General features: G+C 41.3%; 1 pseudogene; it reads right to left on the reverse strand.

Moving 5' to 3' along the window:
- Positions 1–1,409: 1,409 nt before the first annotated feature.
- On the reverse strand, positions 1,410–17,298 carry LOC106972977 (vomeronasal type-1 receptor 4-like; annotated as a pseudogene).
- Positions 17,299–19,859: the final 2,561 nt, after the last annotated feature.

Genomic DNA, 19,859 nt, shown 5'->3' on the forward strand with positions numbered 1-19,859 from the left:
AATGCAACCATTTTGTGAGTAGAAAGAGGGGTCCACAGAAAAAGACCAGTTACTGGTGTTTTTTAAATCTCATTTTCTAAAATGACAAGTCATTTTAGGCCCCCAGCTATTTTCTGTAATCTGTGCCCTACTTGCCTTAGCACAATTCTTGCAGAACTTCCTAGGAGGTGTCTAGATTACAAAGAAATGCAAGAACCTTAGTAGTTAAGAATTTTTAGGGAACAAAGGTAGTGTAAAAACTAAGTCTGTAGCCTAACCATTTAAGAGAAAGTCAGTGGTAAAAACAAAAACAAAAACAAAACTCTTAAGTGCTGTTTCAAAAGTAAGCTAGGCCCTGAACCCTTTGCCCAAGATGATGAGGCCAAGAATCCAGTTTATGCTGGCTCTTGGAGCATGCACATAGCCCCTTCTCCATGTCTGACATTTATTTCTGCTTCATTATAATGTTAAAATCTCGGGGCACCTGGGTGGCTCAGCTGGATAAGCAACTGACTTGATTTTGGGTCAGGTCATGATCCCAAGGGCCATGGGATCCAGCCCTGCAATGGGCTCTGCCCTGAGTTGGAGCCTGCTTAAGATTCTCTCTCCCTCTCTCTCTCTCTCTCTCTCTGTCTCTCCCTCTGTCCCACTCCCTTGTTTGAGCTCTATCTAAAATACAAAAATATGTATTAAAAAAAATCTCTGCCTAAGGAAGAGCACAAACCTCATTAACACAACATACAATGTATGTATAGGCCAATTGCCTTAAGATGCAGGCATGACCTTATTTCCACCTCTACACGGGATGACAAAACTCCCCTTTCTGAATATTCATCCTAACCCTAAATAAAAGAAACTCACTCTTTGGAAATTCAGGGCGTTGGGAGTTAATCCCTGTAATCTCCATATTTGCTGAAAATAAAACTTCCTTTGTGACAATTCCACTTGGAATTGCCTTTTTTTTTTTTTTAAGTGTATTTATTTTGAGCATGATAGGGGAGGGGCAGAGAGACGGAAAGAGAGAATCCCAAGCAGGCTCTGCGCCATCAGTGTAAAGCCCTGTGAGGGACTCCAACTCACAAATCACGAGATCAAAACCTGAGCGGAAGTCAGAGGCATAACCCACCGATCCACCCAAGCTCCCCTTGTGTAGTTTGTTATCTGTAACTCACCAAGGAGCAAATGCGCTAGTTCCGTAATAACTGGAGGTTTGGGGAATCAGTGCTTGTGGAATATCTGGGGGGAGATCATTGATGATGGGGCTTTATGTGAGAGGACATTCATGGAGAGGTCTGTGAAGGGATGGCTTGTTTTCCTCACACATGCCACAAATACGAACCACCTGCGTGTGCCAGGCGGAGCGTGCCGCTCAGCTGGGTAAGTGGTGGTGCTCCGCTGATAACAAGCAAGACCTAGTGACGGGTGGTTAGTTACAATCGCTTCAGCCCAAGCGGGACAGCTTTGGACTCCGGGCAAGGAAAAAGTGGTTTTACCAAAGCTGGCACGCTTCCTAAAGCGGCTGCCGCCAAGGGCGAGTAGGGGTCAGGGCGTGGCCATGTTGCCTCACAGGTGGAGGCGGGAAATCCGGGAACCAGATGTCCCCACGGGCTCTTCCACCCGCTGCTGCGCCTGCGCGTCAGGGGTACGGTGAGCCGAGCGGAAGTGCGGTGGGCGGGCGGGGAGCCGAAGTGCGCGAGGACCTTCCGTCCTTGACCTTTGGTCTGGTGGCCCCGCAGAACCCCCGGAAGCCCTGTGGTGAGGCCCGAGGTCTGAGCTCGGGATTGGGTGCTGAGGAGGAGGCTGGGTGGGCACAGTGACCCTGGGCTCGAAGGTCCCTGGGTGGTTTGATTCAGCGTCTGAGGTGGATGAGAGATAGTGCCCCGGATGGGAGCGTCGTTTGTTGGAAGTTTTTGTGGGGGCGGGGTGTCTCATTGAGCCTGGGGGACAAGACATGTGATGATAAAGGCAGAATACCTTTTTCTAATTAATTCGTTTATTTTGAGAGAGAGAGGGAGAGAGAGAGAGAGAACGCCAGTCGGGAAGGGGCAGAGAGAGAAGAGAGAGCGAGAGAAAGAGAGAATCCCAAGCTGGCTCTGCCGTGTTAGCACGGAGCCCCATTTAGGGTTCGAACTCACAAACCGCCCCATAAAGGGAGAATTTCTGGCAGGGGGATGAAAGAGCTGTTTGACAGATGCTCGACCTGTACATTGCACAGTAAAATTTTCTTTATGTGTATCAAACTACATCCTAAAAAGTTTTTCAAAAAGGAATAAAGTAGGGGGCGCTTGAGTGGCTCAGTCACTTAAGTATCGGATTCTTGATTTCAGATCATCTCACTGGTTGGTGAAGAGAGCCTATTTGGGGCCCTGTGCACGCACGCGCGCGTGATGGCTCACACTCTCAAAATAAATAAACTTAAAAAAAAAAAAAGGAATAAAGTTCTGATACAAGGCACAGGCCAGATGCACCTTGAAAACATTGTGCTAAGCAAAGGTCATTTCCTACAGATGATAGATTTCTTTTATAGAAAATGTCCCGAGTGAGCAAATGTATGGAAACAGAGTAAGTTCATGTTGCCCAGAGATGGGAGGGATAAGGCTACTTAGGGTGATGGCTGAGGGCTACAAGGTTTTTTGTTTTTGTTTTTTTTGTGGTGATTGAAATATTTAAAAAATGGTTGTGTTAATACGTGCACAGCTGTATGATTAAAAAAACCACTGAAACCAGTGTGCACTGTGGGGTGCAGAGTGGGGTGTCTGGGTGGCTCAGTTGGTTAAGCATCCAACTTCGGCTCAGGTCATGATCTCGCAGTTTGTGAGTTTGAGCCCCATGTTGGGCTCTGTGCTCACAGCTCAGAGCCTGGAGCCTGCTTGGGATTCTGTGTCTCCCTCCCTCTCTGCTCTTTTCCCGCTCTCACTCTGTCTCTCTCTCAAAAATAAATAAACATTAAAAAAATTAAAATCTTACAAAGTAGTGGCTCCTGGGTGGCTCAGTTGGTTAAGCATTTGACTCTTGATCTCAGCTCAGACCTTGACCTCATCAGGGTCATAAGTTCAAGTCCCACCTTGGGCTTCACGTTGGGTATGGAGCCTACTTAAAAAAAGAAAAAAAATCTTACAAAATTCTGGAACATAAAACAAATCTAAACCAAGGAAAGAAATTACACAGTCTTTGACTGTAATGGGATGAAGCTAGAAGTCAGTAGCAAAAAGATACTAGGAAATTCTAAATAATCTGAACTCAGAAAACACTTCTGAATAAACATGAGTCAAAGTGGAAGTCTTTAATCAGGTACCATCTTGAACTGATTTAATAAAAGTGGTACATGTCCAACTTTGTGGGATGCAGCTAAAGCAGTGTTTACAGGGAAACAAAGCTTGAAATGCTTCTATGGGTTTTGTATAACTTTGCCAAACAACTTTATTAATTTTAGGAGCTCTTATTATTTATTTATTTTTGAAAGAAACCATCTATTTTCCATCAATTGTATTTCAGTTTTGTTCCACAGATTGTACAGGAACAGCTTAAGACCATTCAGTGGTCATTACTACCCATTCGGTGGCCTGAACAGGGGGAGCCGCACCCCAGTCTTCAGTGGGGTGCCAAGCACTCCAGTCTTTGGTGGGGAATTGCTGAAAAGGCACAGAGGCACTTGCCTGCCTGCAGAGCAGGTCTGGGACCGCAGGTGGAGCAGCCATGAACTCAGGAGCCGGAGCAGTCCATTCACCCTGAAGTTCTTCCTTGGTCAGTAGTTAAAACTATTTAAAAGTAAAAAAAAATATTTTTTTAATAATAATATTACTTATTTATTTTTATATAAATATAAATTTTATATAATAAAACTAAAAAAATTTATTTTTAAATTCCATCTAGTTTTCTATGTAAATGACCTTGTCATTTGTGAGGGAAGTGAGCTTTACTTCTTTTCCAGAGGAGAGACCTTTTATTTCTTTTTCTTCCCTGACTAGCGCAACCAGAACAAGGTAGACTAGAAGTGGAGAGAAATCCTAATTTTAATCCTGATATTAGAGCAGAGCACTCAGTATTTCATTGTTAAATATAACCTTAGCTGTAGGAGTGCCTGGGTGGCTCAGTCGATTAAGCATCCGACTCTTGGTTTTGGCTCAGGTCATGATCTCATAGTTTTGTGAGTTTGAGCCCTGCATCAGGTTCTATGCTGGCAAGGAGGAGCCTCCTTGGAATTCTCTCTTCCTCTCTCTCTGCCCCTCCCCCACTCACACTGTCTCTGTCTTTCTCAAAATAAATAAATAAACTTAAGTATACAATGTTAGCTGTATGTTTTCATTGATTTTCTTTGTGAGGTTGAGGTTGAGGAAGTTCCCTTCTGTTACCAGTTTGCTGGGAGGTTTTGTTTTGTTTTTTTTCTTTCAGAAATGGATGCTGGCATTTGTCTAAAGCTTTTTGTATGTCTATTGAGATGATCATGGGACTCTTCATTTTAGTTTCTTAATGTGGTCAATTACATACGTGGCTTGAGTTTTGAATGTTCTTCTAATCTTGAATTCCTGTGATCAAGTACAGTAAAACCTTGGATTGCAAGTAACTTGTTCTGTGAGTGTTCTACAAGATGAGCAAATATTTCTAATAAACTTTAACTTGATAAACGAGCAATGTCTTGCAATACTACTAGTACTTGATGCCAAGTGTCACATGATCACAATTCGTTCTTCTCTCTCTCTCTCTCCCTGCGGGATTGTGGGTGATTGTCAATGCAGTGTCACATTTCTGTGAAATCCTCAAGAGGAGGCAAAAGCAAGTGTCATTGGATAGGTTCCTTGTTAAAGTTGAACGAAAAGAAAAAGATTCCATTGATCCAATAGATGGCAGTGATTCCATTAGTGATGGTGAGAGTCGTTTCTACACAATAACCGTTCTCTCGTCTCCCTCACACCGGCCGTGAAAGTTTTCAAAGGTAAGTGCATGCTAATTTGTTTATATTTCTTTGTATTCTGTATTTTCTTTACTGTTTTGTATTATATTACAGTATTGTAATCACGTTTATATGGATATTTTTGGGTTGTGGAACGAATCATCCGAGTTTCCATTATTTCTTAAGGGGAAATTCACTTTGATATCCAAGTGCTTTGGATTACAAGCATGTTTCTGGAACGAATTATGCTCGCAAACCAAGGCTTTACTGTACCCTTCATCAAAGATGTCTTTTAAAATACATTGTGGCATTTTATTTGCTAATGTTTGGTTAATGAGAGATGCTAATCTATAGATTTCTTGTAGTGGTTTTGGTGTCAGAGGAGTGCTAGATTCATAGAGTAAGTTGGGATATATCCCTTCCTCTTTAAATTTGGTTAGCGTTTGCTAGAATTGGTTTGAATCTCATTATTCCTCTCCCTACCTGGTCATGCAGTGGCATCTACATGCCCTGGGTCAGCCAGGATGTTCTCCGAGACCAGGCGAACATGATCTGAGGCCTCAGAGTCCCTGGTGGGACCACCCACACATACCAAGTGACCCTTCCCTGACCTCTGTAGACTGGGGCCGGTTCTGAGATCTCAAAGGTTGCTGCAAGAACAGAAGCCAGCCCAGCCCCCACCTGACTTCACTTGGACACCCTGCAGAAACGTGACCAGAGAGTCTGATTGAAAGGAAGTGGAAGATCATAATTTCTGCATGTGGGGCCCCAGCGTCTGTTTTAGGAGATCCATAGGTGATTGGTCTGTACATTAAAGTTGGAGAAGCCATGCTTGGCAAAGTGGTTCTCAGCACTGACGTCCTGTTGTGATCCCTGGGTAGTGTTGGGAACTACCATCACCTGTGTGCCTCCTCTAGCGATTCTGTCATTTGGTCTTGGCAGGGCCCAGAATCAGCACTGGTTTAATAAAGTAGTCCAGGTGCAGGGTTCAATAAAGTAGCCCAGGTAATCCTACTGTGAAGCTCCCAAGGAGGTAGGTTTCTGAGTAGTGAGTCCATATTGTAGTCTATGGGAGGTAAGGGGGCTCCCTGCTCTCCATGGGCTTTTTAAAAAAGTGTTTTCTAGTTGTTATTTTTATTTTTGTTTTACAGTCATAGGATAACAGTTTGTGTATTATTTCTCAACTTGCTCATTTCACTTCAGAATCTGTCATGTGATGTTTTCATACCAAATGGTTAATGGCTGTAATGCTTAGTCAGTCACTCTCCTTTGGTAGGCTCCAGGTTACAGAGTGTTACAGAGAAAAACTCATACTAAAGTTAAACCTTAACTAGGCTGTAAGAAGCTACAGTTAGCGTAAAAATACAGCACGAAAGTAACTTTAACATTTCCGGCCACACGATAGCTAAGACCCAAACTGGGATTAGATACCCCACTATGCTTAGCCCTAAACATAGATAGTCTGACTAAACAAAACTATCTGCCAGAGAACTACTAGCAACAGCTTAAAACTCAAAGGACTTGGCGATGCTTTATATCCCTCTAGAGGAGCCTGTTCTATAATCGATAAACCCTGATACACCTCACCATCTCTTGCTAATTCAGCCCATATACCACCATCTTCAGCAAACCCTAAAAAGGAAGAAAAGTAAGCACAAGTATCTTAACACAAAAAAGTTAGGTCAAGGTGTAGCCCATGAGATGGGAAGCAATGGGCTACATTTTCTATAACTAGAATACCCACGAAAATCCTTATGAAACTAAGGACTAAAGGAGGATTTAATAGTAAATTTGAGAATAGAGAGCTCAATTGAATCGGGCCATGAAGTACGCACACACCGCCCGTCACCCTCCTCAAGTGACAAAACCCTTAAAGAAACCTATTCAAACCACTAAACCCACAAGAGGAGATAAGTCGTAACAAGGTAAGCATACTGGAAAGTGTGCTTGGATAAACAAGATGTAGCTTAAACAAAGCATCTGGCTTACACCCAGAAGATTTCATAGTAAACTCACCATCTTGAGCCAAAGCTAGCTCAAACACCCATAAATTCAATTAACACTAGACAATAAAATAAAACATTTAGTTACCCTTAAAAGTATAGGAGATAGAAATTTAACTTGGCGCTATAGAGAAAGTACCGCAAGGGAAAGATGAAAGAAAAATTAAAAGCACTACACAGCAAAGATTACCCCTTGTACCTTTTGCATAATGAATTAGCTAGAACAACCTAACAGAGAGAACTTTAGCTAGGCCCCCTGAAACCAGACGAGTTACCCATGAACAATCTTTACAGGATGAACTCATCTATGTTGCAAAATAGTGAGAAGATTTGTGGGTAGAGATGAAAAGCCTAACGAGCCTGGTGATAGCTGGTTATCCAGAAGAGAATTTTAGTTCAACTTTAAACTTACCCCAAAAACTTCCTAAAATTCTAATGTAAGTTTAAAATATAATCTAAAAAGGTACAGCTTTTTAGAACTAGGATACAGCCTTTTTTAGAGAGTAAGCACAAACATAAACCATAGTTGGCTTAAAAGCTATCAATTAAGAAAGCATTCCAGCTCAACAGTCAAAACACCTTAATGTCAAAAAACGCAGCTAACTCCTAATTTAATACTGGGTCAATCTATTCAACAATAGAAGCAATAATGCTAATATGAGTAACAAGAAATACTTCTCCTTGCATAAGCTTATATCAGAGCGGATAACCACTGATAGTTAACAAGATAAATATAGCCTAACCATAAACCGAATATCAAACCAATTGTTAACCCAACACAGGCATGCAAATAAGGAAAGATTAAAAGAAGTAAAAGGAACTCAGCAAACACAAGCCCTGCCTGTTTACCAAAAACATCACCTCTAGCATTTCTAGTATTAGAGGCACTGTCTGCCTGGTGACATTAGTTAAACGGCTGCGGTATCCTGACCGTGCAAAGGTAGCATAATCACTTGTTCCCTAAATAGGGACTTGTATGAATGGCCACACGAGGGCTTTACTGTCTCTTACTTCCAATCCATGAAATTGACCTTCCTGTGAAGAGGCAGGAATATTACAACAAGACGAGAAGACCCTATGGAGCTTTAATTAACTGAGTCAAAGAGACCTTATCAATCAACCGACAGGGACAGCAGACCTCTACATGAGTCAACAATTTAGGTTGGGGTGACCTTGGAGAATAAAACAACCTCCAAGTGATTTACATCTAGACTAACCAGTTGAAAGCATCGCATCACTTACTGATCCAAAAACTTGATCAACGGAACAAGTTACCCTAGGGATAACAGCACAATCCTATTTCAGAGTCCATATCAACAGTTGGGTTTACGACCTCGATGTTGGATCAGGACATCCTGATGGTGCAGCAGCTGTCAAAGGTTCGTTTGTTCAACGATTAAAGTCCTACGTGATCTGAGTTCAGATCGGAGTAATCCAGGTCAGTTTCTATCTATTAAATAATTTCTCCCAGTACGAAAGGACAAGAGAAATAAGGCCCACTTTACCAAAGCGCCTTTAGCCAAATAGATGATATAATCTTAATCTAGACAGTTTATTCAACAACATCACCCATAGAGCTCGGGTTTGTTAGGGTGGCAGAGCCTGGTAATTGCATAAAACTTAAACTTTTACTATCAGAGGTTCAATTCCTCTTCCTAACAATATGTTCATAATCAACATCCTCTCACTAATTATCCCCATTCTCCTTGCCGTAGCCTTCCTAACCCTAGTTGAATGCAAAGTACTAACATATATACAACTCTGCAAAGGACCAAACATTGTAGGACCATACAGCCTGCTCCAACCTATTGCAGACGCCGTAAAACTCTTCACTAAAGAACCTCTCCAACCCCTTACATCTTCCATATTCATATTCATCATAGCACCCATCCTAGCCCTCACGCTAGACCTCACCATGCGAATCCCTTTACCCATACCATATCCACTTATTAACATAAATCTAGGAGTACTGTTTATGCTAGCTATATCAAGCCTCGCCGTCTACTCTATCCTATGATCAGGATGAGCTTCAAATTCCAAATACGCCCCAATTGGAGCCCTACGAGCTGTAGCCCAATCTCATACGAAGTCACACTCGCCATTGTTCTCCTATCAATACTGTTAATAAATGGATCCTTTACACTAGTCACACTAATTATCACCCAGGAGTACATCTGACTATTCCTGCATGACCTCTAGCCATAGTATCGTTCATCTCAACACTAGCAGAAACCAACCGAGCTCCATTCGACCTAACAGAAGGGGAATCAGAACTGTTTTCAGGGGAATCTCAGTTTTCCCCTACAATAAGCAATAAACAGCCTTATGCACCTGCCCTTATGTGGAGAGGTGCTTTGGGTATAATGCACTAGAGCCCAGATGTGGGATTGCTATGGTCTGTGTCTTTCCCAAATTGGGGGTAAAATACATGTATCATAACGTTGACCCTTTGAGCCACTTTAAGGGTGCAATGCTGTGGCATGTAGTCTATTCATAACACTGGGCCACCATCACCATTATCTTGGTCCATGACATTTCCATCACTGCAAAAGGACCTTCCATACTCATTAATCAGTTCACTCCTATTCCCTCCTTCCCCAACCATGGGAACTATTAATATGCTTTCTATCTCTATGAATGTGACTGTTATGTATATTTCCTATAAATGGAGTCACATAAAATGTGGCCTTTTATTTCTGGCTTCTTTCCCTTCGCATACGGTTTTCCAGATTCATCCACGTTGTACTGTTTGTAAGTCTTTTATTCCTTTTTATAGCTGAAAAAGTTTCTCATTGTATGTTTATGCGATGTTTTCTTTCCACCTTTGGATATTATAAATAATGCTGCTGTGAACTTTCTTGTAAACTTTTTGTTTCAACATCTTTTTCAGCTCTTTTTTTCATGGAGGTATAATTGATATATACTGTTATATTAGTTTCAAGTGTATAACAATGATTTGATATTTGTATATATTGCAAAATGATCACCACAGTAAGTCTCGTTAACATCTGTCATCATATTGTTTACAAATTTTGTTGTGTGTGATGAGAACTTCTAAGATCTACTCTTAGGCACTTTTAAATGTGCAGTATATTATTATTAACCATAACTACCATGCTGTACATTACATCTCTATGTCTTAATTATTTTATACCTGGACGTTTGTATCTTTGATGTCCTTCACCTCTTTCTTCCTTCCTTCCTTCCTTCCTTCCTTCCTTCCTTCCTTCCTTCCTTCCTTCCTTCCTTTCTTTCTTTCTTTCTTTCTTTCTTTCTTTCTTTCTTTCTTTCTATTTTAGAGAGAGAGAGAGCAAGCAGGGAAGAGGGGCAGAGGGAGAGAGAGAGAGAGGGAGAATCTTAAGTAGGTTCCATGCTCAGTGGAGTGGGACCCGATGTGGGGCTTAATCCCATGACCCTGGGATCATGACCTGAGCCGAAATCAAGAGTCGGATGCTCAAAGGATTGAGCCACCCAGGCAACCCTCACCCCTTTATTTCTTTAGAGTACATATCTAGGGGTGGAATTGTTTGGTCACATTTAACTTACAGAATAACCCCAGTGGCTGCCCCATTTTCCATCCCCACCACTAATGTATGAGGGCTCCAATTTCTTCGCATCTTCACCAAAATGTCTTATTTTTAAGGTTTCTTTTTTTTTTATTTTTTAAAGTTTTTCATTTATTTAAGGAATTTCTATACCAAACATGGGGCTCGAACTTATGGCCCTAAGATCAGGAGTCGCATATTCCTCTGACTGAGCCAGCCAGGGACCCTTAAGGTTTTGTTTTATAGAATATCCATTGTGGTGGGTTTAAGTGGTATTCATTGTGGATTGTTAGTGCCTTTTTTAAAAATTATGGTAAAATATACATAACTTAAAATTTACCACTTTGATACTTTTTATAAAGTAAGCTCTATGCCCAACATATGACTGTAAGTCCTAAACCTCAGATCAAGAGTTGCACACTCAACCTACTGAGCCAGCCAGACCCTCACCATTTTTATCATTTACAAGTATACAGTGACAATAAGTACATTCCCATTATTTAATGTGCAGCTGTCATCACTATCCATTTTTGGACCTTTTCCCACATCTCAGCCCTAAAACTCTATACCCATCAAACAATAACTTCCCATTTTCCCTCCCCCTAGTTCCTGACAACCATGATTTTACTTTGTATGAACTTGACCTCTCCAGGTACTTCATTTAAGTGGAATCATCCAGTATTTGTGCTTTGCGTCTGACTTCTTTGATGTAGCATAATGTCCTCTGAGTTCATCCAGGTTGTGGCCTATATCAGAATTTTGTTCTTTTATAAAGCTGAATAATACTCGAGTGTGTGTATGTGTGTGTGTGTGTGTGTGTGTGTGTGTGTGTGTACACCATATTTTGTTCATTCATTGATAGACATTTGGTTTGTTTCCATGTTTTGGCTATTGTGAATAATGTTGCTTTGAGCATTGGTGTAAAATATGCTTGAATTCCTGCTTTCCATTCTTTTGGGTATATACCCAGAAATGAAATTGCTGGATCACGTGGTAATTTTATGCTTAATTTTGTGAGGAGCTGCTGTGCTATTTTCTATAGCAGCTGCACCATTTTACATTTCTACAAACAGTGCTCATGTGTTCAAATTTCCCTATGTTCTCACCAGAACTTTTTTTTTTTTTTTTTTGCTTTTGTAAGTAGCAATTCTAATGGGTATAGCTCATTGTTGTTTTGATTTGCATTTCCTTGGTGACTAATGGCAATGAGTGTCATTTCATGTGCGTGTTGGCCATCTGTGTACTGTTTTAGAGAAATATCTGTTTAATCCTGTAGCCATTGAAAAAAATCTTCTAATGTTTATTTATTTTTGAAAGAGAGAGAGAGTGAGCATCAGAGGGACAGAGAGAGAGGGAGACACAGAATCTGAGGCAGGCTCCAGGCTCTGAGCTGTCAGCACAGAGCCCGACCCAGGGCTCAAATCCATGGACCACGAGATCATGACTTGAGCCAAAGTCAGACACTTAACCGACTGAGCCACCCAGGCACCCCTAGCCATTTATAAATTGTGTTTCTGTTTTGTTGTTCAGTTATAAGAGTTCTTTATATTTTGGATACTACCCTCTGATCAGATATGTGATTGGCAAGTGTTTTCTTCCTTCCTGTTGGGTGTCTTTTCACTCTCTTGATAGTATTTTTGATGTACAAAGGTTTTTAATCATGATGAAGTACAGTTTATATAGGTTTTCTTCTGTGTCTTGTGCTTTTGCTGTCATGTCTATGAAACCACGATCAAATCTGAAATCATCACGATGGACCTTTATATTTTCTTTTGATGTTCATAGATTTAGCTCTTATATTTTACCATGTTTGCCCATCACCTCTCCATTGCCATTATTCCCTTTGTTACCATTACACCCTGTATACCTTTTCCACCCAGATCCTAATAACTAACTCTGTTACTCTTAACTTCCCTGCACACTTAATCCCCTCATAATCTTAAACCTGGCCTTGCACTTTAACTCCTGAGCAGCATTGAACACCCTTTTGCCTTTTATCCTCTTCCTGCGTGTTGTCTGTACCCCACGCCTCCAGGTCCTCACATCACCCTGCTATCCTGTTCTCCCACTTCCTGTGTGCCTCCTTCTTATCCTACTATATCACATACCCACATGCTGTCACTTTCCAAACTCTACAGTTGTAAACATTAGCCACTGACTGTTTCCAATGAATGCCCACAGGTAGGAGTGTTCGCAGAGATCAGATCAAAGATCTGAGATCAGAGATCCGTGTCAGATCAAAGAGAGACAAACCATGAGATGTATATTTCCAGCAAGCTAACAGATAAGTTAAACAGTGAAAATTTTCTGGGGTTGGGCTTTTGAGGAGTTCCAGAGACATTCTTGCCCCCTCCAGTGGCTGCTAGTTTGCTGATTTTCAGTGTTACTCTAGTTGCTAGATGGTTGTTTTTCAAGACTACCATGGAGCTGAAGAGATGAGGTTAGGGTTTGGACAAGTTACTGTGCCAGAAACCTCAGTGTGGTTTGATGGTGGATTTAATCAGCTGGTCAGCAAGGGGGAGATGATTAGCTTCTAACCAGGGCCTCCCAACTGGGAGGCTCAAGACAGCACACAAAAAATTATATCAGTAGCCCCACGGTTCAGCATAGCTGATTTGAACCTTGGGGAGCCAACTTGATCTCTCTGCTCATCTCTGGACATCCATTTATTTCACTTCTTTTCTCCCATCATGAAAACATTGTGCTTGGGGTAACTCTGTCTATTCTACACATGACCCAGATATCAGCGGGGGTCTAGCTTCATCCTTTGGAGATCTCGAGTTTTACCTGACCAGTTCTATAACCTTGAAAGGCTAAAGGTTTCCCAGGAATTTGTGCTTATTTCCAGGAGTTTACATTATCAGGATCTTCTGTGTTCTCACCTCAACCTTCCCCATAAATGTAGACAGTGCTGTGTATAAGGACAGGCATCAAAGTGAAGGCTCCAGTGAACATTCCCAAAAGAATCCACTTACACAGAAAAACATCTGTGACCTGTGTGGATTTTAAAAAGACATTGTAAAAATGAGAGAAAGGTACTATGGTACACTATGGCAAATAATTGATACCTTTTAACTGAAAAAAATGTTAATGTTTATTCATTTTTGCGAGACAGAGACACAGCGTGAGTGGGAGAGGGGTAGTGAGAGAGGGAGACACAGAATCAGAGGCCGTCAGCATAGAGCCTGACACAGGGCTCGAACCCATGAACTGCAAGATCATGACCTGAGGTGAAGTTGGGCGCTTGACCAGCTGAGCCACCCAGGTGCTCAGTATCATCTTTTAGTAGTTGTTTTTCTTCCATGGTCCTTCCGGGCTGCTCTGCCTAGGAGGTGTCTTGGTCTTTGCCCTCTTCCTATGCAGTGCTGGTCCTGCTCTTCTCTCTGCCATGTCATCAGCCTGCCCAAACAACCTATATTCTTCTACATTTGGATAGGGATCAGTTGGCTCTTTCAAGTCTCGTCCTGACCTGAACACCTAAATTTATTGTGATTTAGAGAGTAGGTAAGCTTTTGCTTCAGTATAATCCAACTTTTAAAGAGTTCTATCTATTTATCTTCTATCATCTATGTGTTTCTCTCTGGATCTATCTTTTGTTTGTTTTGGGTGACAGCTATGGTTATTTCAGGAATAGTGAGTGTTTGAGATTAGCCTGCAACTCATTTTTATTCCATTCCATTCCATTCCATTCCATTCCATTCCATTCCATTTTGTACATATAGAGGGACTGTGAGCAGGGGAGAGGGTACAGAGAGAGGGAAAGAGAATCTTAAACAGGTTCCAGGCTCAGCACAGAGCCTGACATGGGCCTCGATCCTATGACGCTGGGATCATCACCCGAGCCGAAATCAAGTGTTGGACACTCAACTGACTGAGCCACCCAGGCACTCCTGGCCTGTAACTCTTATAGCTACTGGCAAAAAATGGGAGATTTACAGATGAAAACAAAACAGTTTATTGCTCAAGGCACAGCAGGCAGTGTGAACATCCTGATAGCAAGTTTCTCTTGGCTCCCTTCCTTGTTCTGACCTAATTCCAATCATGGTGATGCTGAGGGGCCCAGATGAGTGCTACACATGCAGTGTGTTTGCATCACAACCATGGAGGCCTGAGTACAGCAAAATGAGATCTTTTAAAGAGAACTGCTAACACCTGTTGTACTCCCATGAGGAAGACATTATCTTTGTTCCCTGTACAGCAAATAAGTCAGCCTAATGTTCCAGAGAGTGACACGGTCCCTGTCTTCCAAGGACCTTTTCTAAACACACATAAGGAAACGGTCTAGAAGAAAAGCTGTCCATACTTCTGTTCATAAGACATGAACATAATGAGAAACCCATGGTAGACCTGTCTTCCAACAATATCCAGCAGTCATTTCTGGACTGTATTAGCTCCTGGCAGAATTTCCCATGAATTTATCACTCGTTCAAGTGCTCTGATTAATCAGGACAAGGCTGTTGCCAACATTGAGGCTGGAGTTCTCTGTTGTCCAGCAAGAGAGTGGATGCAGAATTGAATATGAGAGAGGCTAATGTCAGGGAAGAGACAACAGCCCTGAGTAAGGGTCTTTGCTCCGTATTTATTAGGATCAAAGGACTTACAAACGTGACGGACATGCAGAAAGAGACAATAAAACAGTGATCATTAACTCGTGTGTGTGAGAGAAAGGGGCTTTTGAAGGTATTTGGTGTTAGGAGTTAGGGTCAAGACAAATCAAAGTCCTGGCATTGAGTAGACGGGCCGTTTATTGCAGGCACCAGGCACCTTGTCTTTTTATCTTATTTTTTCTAGGGGCTAAGATAGGGCATGCTACCTCAGGGTGAACAAGATATTTTTCTCACTAATTAGCTCTGTTGCAGTGGCTTTCTGCCTATTCCTGGTCTCAGATGCTTTTGTCCTGTGACAGCGGCTTCCTCTCTCTGCTTTGTTCTATGCTGGGGGCACTTTTGCCCTCTGGTGGCTTTCCATCCTAAGCCTTGTTAACCCATTGGTGCAAGCTCAGAGAATTCTTAAACTTATTCGCCACATGAGGCTACCCTGATTCATTCACCTTGACTATGCTTATGTAGTGTCCACATTCAGGCATCTGAGGATCCCAAATACTTATAGGCTCCACCTTAGAAAGATATGTGTCTTCTCTTTAGGATTCTGTATTGACTTTTTGTGTCGGATGAGAATAAACAATTGAGTTTTATGCAAAACATAGCATTTAAATTTTTCTGGTAAGAGTAGGGGATTTTGTGTTTCTTACCCTCACAAAGCAGATGCCGGTTATAGTAGGAACTCGTCTCATAAGCAGAAAGGGGCTGATAGTTGGAAAACATATAGAAGTTAGGGCGGAGGTGTTTATTAACCACCATGTAGGATTATAAATAAAAGCAATATAAACATGAGAGATGGAGGATTTGATGTAAAAGGACACAAAGGTGCTCACCAGGATGTGGGTGCTCTGGGTGGCTCTGGACTTAGCAGAGGATCTGGGGCAGACATTAGTGCTTCGAATGTGCTGGACCCGCTGCTTATGTCTGTGCAGGAAGAAAATCATGGAGTCACTGGCCCAGATTGTGAGCCCACACAAGGAAGCTTCAGGAAATACTATCAACACTGCATATATGGAAACTGTGATTGTCTCATGATTGAATGTAGAACAGTATCCAAAATCCCTTTTCTTTGTGATGTTCTGCTCCTCCGTTTCCCAGACACATACAACGCATACAGAAGAATGATGAAATTTGCTATCAGGCACATGATCCAACAGAGGGAAATGGAGAAGCCAATGTACTTTGGGGCTTTGACTTTAAGCTCCTTCAAACAGGAGTTCATGGGGCTGATCATGATGGTCTGGAAGACACTCAAGAGGCAGGTGCTGCTAATGAACACCCTCCCGCCCACTTTCTGAACTTATGAAAGAAGTTTACATCCCAAATAATCAAAGAAATATTTCAATCCCAGAGCTTCCAATGCATGGGCAGCTCCTTTAGAGAGAATTCCCAAGGAGTTGGATACAATCAGGTGCTTCAGAACCAATTCTGTGGGTCTCAGCCTACCTTCAGTGTGGTAATAGATAATGGTGAAGAAGAGAGACATTGCCCAGGATTCCAACTATTGTCTGTGATAAGAATAGTATTACTATTGCCAAATCCCTAGAAGCTATTTTGCCATTCAACACATTTTCCTTTATATTAGAGCAACAGTCATTCCTGTGAACAAAAATACTCATTGAAAATGTTGACATCAAGAGAAACTTCGGTGGTTTGCTCCTGTGGGATTGCCAGAGACTTAAAGAGGCAGGAGGAGATGGAGAGAAGTACCAGGATATTCCATGGAAAAGTCAGCTTAGTATATGCTTAATACAACATTTTCAGAAAACTGAACTTTGCTATCTACATTGGAAAAAGCACAATGTGAATCATTAGATACATCATGGGATAAATCAATTCTGAATCTATTACTGATTTAAATATTAAAGAGAAAATGTGAAGCCTGTCATTACTTGAGCTGATCAGAATGGCTGGAGATGCTTAGGAGGCCAGTGGTGCCATTGGAAACGCTCTGTCAACATTGCGTGGAAGAAAACAACGTTACATTCCGAAGCATTGAGGAAGTGTTTCGCTGTTTTTATCTTCGAATACCTTTAAGGAGAATGGTCAGAAAGTGGGTGCCAACAGGTACTTGCAGATCAGAACCATGGACCTGAATCTGTAATAAAGGTGGAAAAGGAAAAGATGGCAGTAAGGAAGAGAGAAAGTGCCCGGAATCCCTGTATGGTCTGCGCTAAGTGGACCATTCCTATTGGCAAATGCTTTGATGCCAATCAGTCAGTTCCCAGTGACTGATCATCATCTTGAGAGCTTGAAGAGCCTACCTGAGCACTCGTCATGTGGACAATATTAATCATATCAAATAAAGTCCAAGATTTTCATTGAGAAATAATTAAGTTTTTGTGGTTATTGTTAAGGAGATTCCAAGAGTTCAAGTTAAAATATTTATACAGCATTACTTTGCATGAATCGTCCTATCATGCTGTACCTCTGGTATTTTGGTAGGTCTTAATACCTGAATGAGGTACACATTAGCATTGCATAATTTTCATTGTACAGAAAATGAGAATTTTGGTACACAGAGGTTGAGCCATCGAGCGATCTGTCTAAATTCACCCCAGAGTGGGGACCAGAAGTTGACAGTGAAGTTTTCATAGACTGTGCTCTGACCACTGTGCTCCACTAACCAACTATGTCAGCTGTGCCTTGACATAATTCACCTCTCTCTTTAGGTTTAGACCTTGATATTGTAGTTTACATCGTTGGGAGTTTTGTTTGTAACAGGTTTCCATTTCTATTTAATTACTTGTTGTATAATTCAATGTGACATGAATGAAGTTTTGAGGATTCTACTAAAACACAGATCCATTAATCACAGCATCATCCTAAAGTAACCTGCCCTTGCACAAGTTGGATTTTATCAACACAAGATTGTGTCACTCTTAACTTTGGCAGCAGAAAGCCTTGTTTGCTGTCCTGCTGGAGCACAGATACAATGGACATTAGGGAACAATGTCACTTTGTTCCTAAATCACGATACATGAAACACTAATATGTGATAAAACATGGCAGGCCAGACACCAAATAATTACTTATTTCAGATCACATACTCCTTAGTTTTTAATGCACAAGTTAGTGTAACCATTAGTTATGGGGCAGGATTTGTGCAGTGCGGTAAACTACAAGAGACATACATAACATGGAATGTGACATTTTATGCACAGTAGAAGTTGATCATAGAGAAGTGAGTAGTGAGCTTGGGATTGAGGTTAGAATATAGTTAAATCAGAGAGAATAATATACATGCATTAGGTCCTCCCAAGTGTTTTCTGAAACCATAATGAGTGAGTTCACTTTTCCCCAAATGCTGCTTCCCTAACTTGAAGCAGGAAAGCAGTCTCATGGTAACCTTTAGAGCACCGAACGAAAGTGCACATGTTTTCAGTAGAGACACAATAACTGTTTCAAGTGTCTCACAAATCCAGAACTAGAGTTGTACAACACACTTTCTTTATTCCAGAAATAAATTCAGATACATGGTTTCTGCACAAAGTGAGGTTATTCCGATAGTTCTGTTGTACTCTTTATTATAAGCATGAAGGCGTTATAAGTACATCTCTCATAATACAGTGAATGTAGCCCATGGTTTTTGTAAGGGAATGTGAACAGCACATCAATTTCTTAACTACAGTGTTTGAGCAGCTATGAAAACCCATTTTATTATCACTAGTATCATTCACCAACGATCATTCTTGGTAAGAATTTCATTACATTATATTAGGAGGGATCAGGAATGGGTGTAGGGACTAGGACACCCATGTCTTCAGTTTCTCAGTTCCTTACTGAGGAATTATTCCTCCCCCTCCTCTAGAACAGCCATTGGATCTGTTTCTACCCCAGAAGAATCCTTTTGGTCACACAAGTACTTATTCAAATTTCATTTCCTAAGAACTCTGCCTCTTAGACTGAAATACAAATATTCACTGGAATCTTTCCTGTCGTCAGGACAGTTGGTTCTGTGTGGAGGTCACGACAGCCAGTTCATGTCTGTAAGAGGCAGCCAGACTCAGACAAAGGTTTGTGAATTTGTGACCTCACCTCCCCTGAAAGTGCAATGACCATTTCTCCTATAGACACAGTTACAGTTCAGGCTTGTGGAGCTGAGAATCTTCATGAAAAAACATTTTCCCAGTTGGTACTTATCAGGACCAATTAAAAGTTCCTTCTGAATATCTTCAAATCGGCCCTTTTATTTTTTCATGATCTCTAAAGGCTGACAGGTTCTCCTAGGAAAGAGAGAGGAAATCCTGAGGTCTGACTCATGGGAGACAGCAAAACAGGTGTATCTCACTGGATTCACTTCTTCCTTCAGAAGTTCTCTACCCCAAATCAAATTGAGTGGTAATCTTCAACCCCTGAGCTGCATCATTTTTGAAGTATTCAAGATAAGTGATCTCAGAGAAAGTAACTAAAAACAGTGTCCAGTGACAGAAGAGTAAAAGTGAAAACTTGACATGAGTCATTTATCTTAGAAATGATTGGACTCATTAGTAGAGTTAAATACAAGTTGACTTGGAAATGATGATAGAGAAATTTTATAGAAAAATAGTGTCTCAATCCCAACTGTGTGAGGAAGTCCAAACAAACCAACAATCCATCGAGACAGATGTCCATGAAATGTCTGTCACAAGTGAAAGCACCAGTTTAACAGGCAGATTGTACCATTCTTTGAACAATCAGAGAAGCCAGTGCTACTTCCTTAGTTCAGCTGCAGTGAATGGTTAGCAGAGTTCTCTAGACTTACACTGAAATTTCGTTAGGGAGCATTCACTGAGTATGTAATGAGTGAAGAAACCTAAAGTTAAGAGCCAAAATAGATTCTTGAGGCTTTCCAATAGAG

Source organism: Acinonyx jubatus, chromosome E2 (assembly GCF_027475565.1).
Source record: "Acinonyx jubatus isolate Ajub_Pintada_27869175 chromosome E2, VMU_Ajub_asm_v1.0, whole genome shotgun sequence".
Classification (NCBI taxonomy): Eukaryota; Metazoa; Chordata; class Mammalia; order Carnivora; family Felidae; genus Acinonyx; species Acinonyx jubatus.